Raw genomic sequence first — 6,496 nt, forward strand, 5'->3', positions numbered from 1 at the left:
CTTTCAATTTCAGGCAGATGAGAATTGCAGTTAAGGTAGACATGGAATACATGTATATAATGTATATTTCAGTGGACAAAAAAATTGCTGATTTGAAAAGTATAATACTATTATAACGTTTTTAAAATTATATATATAAAATGAGCCATTTTATTGGGAGCTCTTATAGATATGAAATCCATAATTGAGTTAGATGAAGCATAATTTTACAATTGCTACTACCATCAGTTTCAAGGCATTTTCTTTCTTCTTGAACTCCTTTATACCCCCTTTAACCTCCTCCTCCTCCACCCTGACCCCCAGGAACCCTTATCATTATATATTATTATTATTTGTCATATCTTACACCATCCAGTGCAAGGGGAAGCCTGCCCCTAGCACATCATCATGGGTCTGTAGGCGCAATTGTACAGTGATAATAATTAAAGATTATAGTAAAGTCATAAAGAGCATGAGAGATAGAAGAGAGAGAGAAATAATGGAGTCAGACAAAATTCATGGTAGCAATGCTCACCTCAGCCTCACCTGGTGGTCCACATGGAGAGAGAGAGAGGGGAAGGAGGACAAGGGGAAAGGAAACAGGGGAGCAAGGAGGGGAGAGGAGAGGGGGAGCCTACGAGAGGCCAAGGGAGGAGCAGGGAGAGATTTATTGTTAGCCCAGGTCTATATATATTTGGGGGTAGTGCAAGCCCACTAATTACAGGTGAAGACATACGGCACAGGAAGGGGTTGCACTATAGGTCTTACAGCAATGAGAGAGGGACAATCTAGGGATATACACGCAATAGGAAGAGGAGGGATTGGGGGTATACATGTGACACAATGGGCAGATCCTAAATACAGGATGGCAGCCTAACTCTGGATATAACTGAGCTGGTTTGATCTGTTCTCTGGATCTCCATAGACACCATTATCAGTAGGGTGTGAAGCCCACCTACAGGAACCAAATCAATGTCTGCAGGCCTTTAGCCCATGGTCCTTAACAGCAGGGAGCAGGGCCTGCCTAATCTGGTGATTGGTTGCCTTCAGGGAGGATGCCTGTAAGCCTTTGACCTCCCCCCACACATGCTGGCAAAAAGCCCCTAATGTTGAGCATGTCTTTGGGGGAGACAAAGCTGGGGAAATGTCTCTTTATAGTCCCACAATCCAGTGTATCCATTCACCTGCAATTCTGTTATTTGTTCCCCCAGAGTGGGGTTATACGGTCATCACTGCTATCAGTTTACCCTTCCTTTTTCCTTCCCATACCCTCAGGGAATCATTTCTCTTGTAGTTTCTTGTAGTTTGGCTTTCATGCATGTACCACTCTTAATTATACAAATTATCATAATCAGGTTTAACAAGATTAATGAGGTAAAACAAAGGTCATAATAGTAGTGGGAGGAAATATTAAAGAACTAGAGGATAGTTATATGTCTTATCAGTGCTATACCATCCCTTCCATATGGCCCTTCTGTGATGGATCATCCAATTATCTTACAAGTGGGTTTTGGGTTTGCACTTTGTCAATTTGATTGCTTGTTTTTGAACTTCTGATACCTATCCCCCTCAACACCTCAGGATCACACAGACTGGTGTGTTTCTTTCATATGGGCTTTGTTGCTTCCCTGCTAGATGGCTACTTGTTTAACTTCAAGCCTTTCAGACCCAAAATGCTGTATCTTTTAATAGCCAGGTACCATCAGTTTTCTGTGCCCATTTTGTCTTCAGTGATCATGGAGGGAAGGTGGGTTATGATAAGTTTTTACAGTGTATATAGCAAAATAAGGAGCCCTGGTGGTGCTGTGGGATTAGGGGTTTTGTTGCTAAGCACAAACTCACCATCCGCTCCATGGCAGAAAGGTGACACTGCCTGGATCGGCAAAGATAGGCAATCTTGGAAACCCTAGAGATAGTGTTGTTATGAGTCCAAATCAGCCCAATGGCAGTGAACTTGATTTAGCTTTGTAGCCTGATAATGACAGGAAGACCTGTTATAGAATATTGCTTATATTATTTTGAGATAGATATTAAAATGTTAATAATAGGATACCTGAAGATAGTTTTTAACTAATTTAACTCTGAAATGAGTGTGGCTATGGAGTTGTTAATAGCCAAAGAAAATCTTCAACACATCTAGAATCTATTCACTTTTGAAAACTTGCTTCAAAACCAAGAGTGATTGCACTCCTCGCTTTTCGAATCTGCATAGTCATATACAAATAACGGAAGAAATATGTGCTATTCTACAATTATGGAGGGCACCATATTGTTTCCTAAAATCTCTAATGTCTTTTCTGGTAAGTCTTTGTGGTGATTATTGTCAGTTGTTATTGGATCGATTACCACTCCTGGTAAACTCATGTGTGCAGAGAAGATCAAAATAACCGGTATGCCTGTGTGTGCAGAGTAGAATGGCTCCCTAGGGTTTTCAAGGCTGTGATGTAGATCACCAGGCCTGGCTTCAAAGTCTCCTCTGGGTGGGTTTGAACTGGCAACTCTTCAGCTAGTCATATAGCTATGCTCATTAATTATTTGCCTAATTGAGTTGTATTCTGATGGATATGATTTTTTTCCCTCAGACTGATAATCTAGCAAGTTGCTTAAGTATGATGTGTTTTGGTGAAATATCTTTTAAATTCACAATAAAGACTTGAGGAAAGATTTACATTGCCTAAAGGGTGAACATGCTTTTGTCTAACACCTTCTGCATCATTCTTTCCTCCCTAAATGCTGCACATCACAAAATAAGAATTGCAATAAAGAAAAGACCTTAGTATGATTAATTTCCTCCCAGTTTTATTTCTCTTAATTTTGGCCAAGTAGTTGACTCACCTGCTGCGGTTTACGTTGCTGGCTTATATTGGTGAAGATGCAATCTTTCAGGGATTCTTTCAGTGCAGGACAGAGAATGAGGATGCTTTTCTTTCCATGTAGGATTTACATAGATTGCTTCTGAACTTGAAGGCAGATTTTTGAAGGCTACAAGTATAGATGGAAAGAATTAAGGACCGCTTAGCTTTGTCATCCTGTGCCAACTCTGAGTTGTCTCTAGATTTCAGTTTCTTTCTCTATAAAATAGAGTGGTGGAGCCAGATGACAATATTAACATGCACTTTTAGCACCATACAACCAGACTGATAAACATGATTGAAAAATTATCAGTTGGTGATGATAGATTCCATCCATCTTCAATTCCGTAATATTCAGAAATAGTTGTGCCCAGTTCCAGAGAAGGCAACCTTAACCTGGCCAGCTGTGCTGTGTCTGCATGCCATTTTCATGGGGCAGTGGTGGGGAAGTGGGGTGTATGTGTGGGGTCAAACTAACAAATCTCCTCTTTACTGTTTTTGGACAAAGATAATTGAAAATGAATGCTGTGCATGTGCTGAGCCAATGGTTAAGTACATGCACATCTACGTATATATAATTCATTTACATGCATATGTTATGTGTATTACAAATGTATATATCAGCATAGTACCAGTGAATTTGACTCACCTGCTGTACATTTTCCCTGTGCCATCCTTCAGTACCAGACAGTATCATACTTAATCTGGTATATTGATTTTCTAGAACTCTATTTTCTATGTGTGTATACAAAAGCATCATTTATTATACTGCTTAATATGTTTTAAATGTTTAATAAAGGAGTATATTACTGTAGATAAATTCTGCTCTGTTACTCCCTCATCACATTAAATCCTATGATTGTAAGTTTTCTGTTGTTATTGTTACCATGGGGTCAATTCTTGTTCTTAGTGATTCCAGATGTGTCACCGTAAGACTGATCCATATGATTTTCATGGCCAGCTGTTCAGAATCACCAGTCCATCCACAGGAGAAAGATGAGTCTTTCTACGTCCATAAAAAGTTAGCGTTCCAGAAACCCTCAGGGGCAGTTCTATCCTGCTCTATAGGGTTGCCAGCAGTCAGAATTGACTTGTTGGCCGTGAGTCTTGAGAGTTTCATGAAGATCCAAGGAGCCCTGGTGGAGTAGTGGATTTCTCAATGGACTGCTAACCACAAGGTCAGCAGTTCAATTTCATCAGTTGCTCCACAGTAGAAACATGAGGCTTTCTATTCCATAATATTTTATAACCTTGAAAACTCACAGGGGAAGGCCTACGTGGTCTGTTAGGGTCACAATGAGCCATAATTGACTCATTATTGGTATGTTTGGTTTTCTCTCCAAAAAAATGTAGATTCCATGAATGAGAACATTTTGTTTTGAACCATGATGCGTTTATAGGATGTAGACTGGTCCCTATAGCATAGCAAGCATTCAATACAAATTGAGTGACTAAATTAATGTGTCCTTATGCATATGTCCAAAGCTTTCTCTAGTTGATTACCTTAGTTTCCTGGTTTTATATAACAGAAATGCTACACTGATAAAATCCATTAACATAATTGAGAAAAGTCTATTTCCAAACAAGATTCTGTTCACAGGAATAGGAATTAGCATTCTAATACATACATGTTTTTTGGAATCCAATGAAATCCATAACAATTATAGACTAAATAAGTATTTCTCCTCCTGTTCCATACTCATACTTTTTAATATGCTCCTTTTTGAAAATACTTTGAGACTTGAGAACAATTGCAAAGCAGTGCAGAAAGAATTCCTGTGTCCACTTATTACATATGGCAAAATCACAAAGACCCAAACCAGGTAATTACACTGGTACAATACTATTAAAGGAGTGTACATTTATTCAGATTTCACCAGTCTTTTTATTAATGTAGTTTTTCTGCCATTCCTCTAACATATTCTCATTGAAAATTTCCAATGGAAATGAACAATTTTAGCTGACATTTTCCAAGTGGTCATTAGGGGAAAAAAAATGGAAAGAAAACTTAAAATCCAACCAAGGTTTCCAATAAAAAAAATGGAAACAACCAAAAGGGTAAAAAGCCCTTTTTTGTCACCCATTTTATTTATGAGATGGAGTAAGAGTAGCACGCTGCATAAGGACAAAAGGCCTTGTTCCTGTAAGCATCTCTCAGAAACGTTTGGTTCACTAGTCCACTCAACCTTATGATGATGTATGGGTAGGCTTTTATAAAGACACCTGTTCTTTTGTTCATGAAGAAAAGATTAATTACATGTAATTGAGTACAAATGCAAATGGGTTTGTCATCAGCCACAGATAAGAATTTGCAAATGCAATGATAAAAAATGCAAAACTGTATAGGAACACTGGCATGCAATTGCACACACACACACTGTTTAGAAAGTATTAATAGGCATATTTTACATAAAATTAGAATGGTTATTATTGCGCTCTGCTAGTTACCATAGGAAAAGAAACATTTGAAGAGGTCAAACACACTGGTGGGAAACCAGATATTATAACCAAATGCGTTGTTCTCTTTTTCTCTGAACAAAAGATAAGAAGGCCCATTTGAAAATTGAACAAGGTCCCTGAAAAGTTAACACGGTGGTGAAATTGGAATCATTTGAGCAGATGCTGTCCAAACACTTGAAGAAGGTGTTACATGAATACTGGATGGCTCCCCCCCCCCCAGATTTGAGTGAAAAGTTATGGAGCAGATTAGTTTTCCATTAAACAATTCATACGTGTTTCATGACATTGACTGGAGTCCCCATGGTAGATTAGCACTTCTGTAACTTCTTCCTGGTGTCCTGTTTCCATGGTTTACCCTTTCTTTATTATCCTTTCTAGCTTTCTTAACTTTATGCTGCTCTTCTGATTTTATATTGCTCGAGAGGTTTTGTACCTCCGTGGTGTGAGTGTTTGCCTCACAGACCTGTCTGTTGTTTGACTGAAAAGTCGAGTCACATTGGTGACTTCATTGTCGACGTGAAGCTTGACTAACCGCCAAAGACAATGGCATTTAATGTCTGTGCCCTTCAGCCCTGAGATTCTCTTAAAAATTATGTTGAGTGTGAAATTTAAGTGTTTGGAACAAAATTATGAGGCACAAATGACTGACTATACAGTTGAGAAAGAGATGTACAATCTCTGACAGCCAGCAGCAGGATTGGCATGATGAGCTAGCCCTTGCTGGATGTTCAACAGAACATAATTTCATAGAACTCCCAATCAGATAAGGCCCCTAGAATGGTGATGGATCAAGAGAAGACAAAACCAAGACCAGGTGTAATCCTGTGTGAACACAGACACAATCACAAACATTGTACACAAAATGACAAAACAGTTTCCTATCCTGCTGTTACTTTACCAGTCAGCGGTAGCTTTTCTCAGTTCTTGCTTCATATCTAGATAGCAATGATCAAGATACCTTGTCACCATCATTAGCATTTCACCTGCTTCCTTAAGCAGAACCCTCCAGATAAAACCCCCATTTTGTTGAAGTCTAAAATTGCCTTAAAATAGCTTTAAAGGGGAACAAGTGATCCAAAATTAGTGGCCACGAGGGTGTGAGAGGCCTGGTAGGGATTGATCAAGGGCAATGTAACCGAGAGGAATTACTGAAACCCAAACGAATGCTGAACATGATAGTGGGACAAGAGGAAAGTAAAAGGAAA

At 38.9% G+C, this 6,496-nt stretch overlaps 1 protein-coding gene across 3 annotated transcripts in view; it reads left to right on the forward strand.

Moving 5' to 3' along the window:
- FGF12 (fibroblast growth factor 12) overlaps nucleotides 1–6,496 on the forward strand; it is a 636,348-nt gene that overhangs the window by 409,092 nt on the left and 220,760 nt on the right. The window lies entirely within an intron of this gene.

This window comes from Echinops telfairi, unplaced genomic scaffold (genome assembly GCF_000313985.2).
Source record: "Echinops telfairi isolate 266 unplaced genomic scaffold, ASM31398v2 ScPeMD7_17;HRSCAF=63, whole genome shotgun sequence".
Classification (NCBI taxonomy): domain Eukaryota; kingdom Metazoa; phylum Chordata; class Mammalia; order Afrosoricida; family Tenrecidae; genus Echinops; species Echinops telfairi.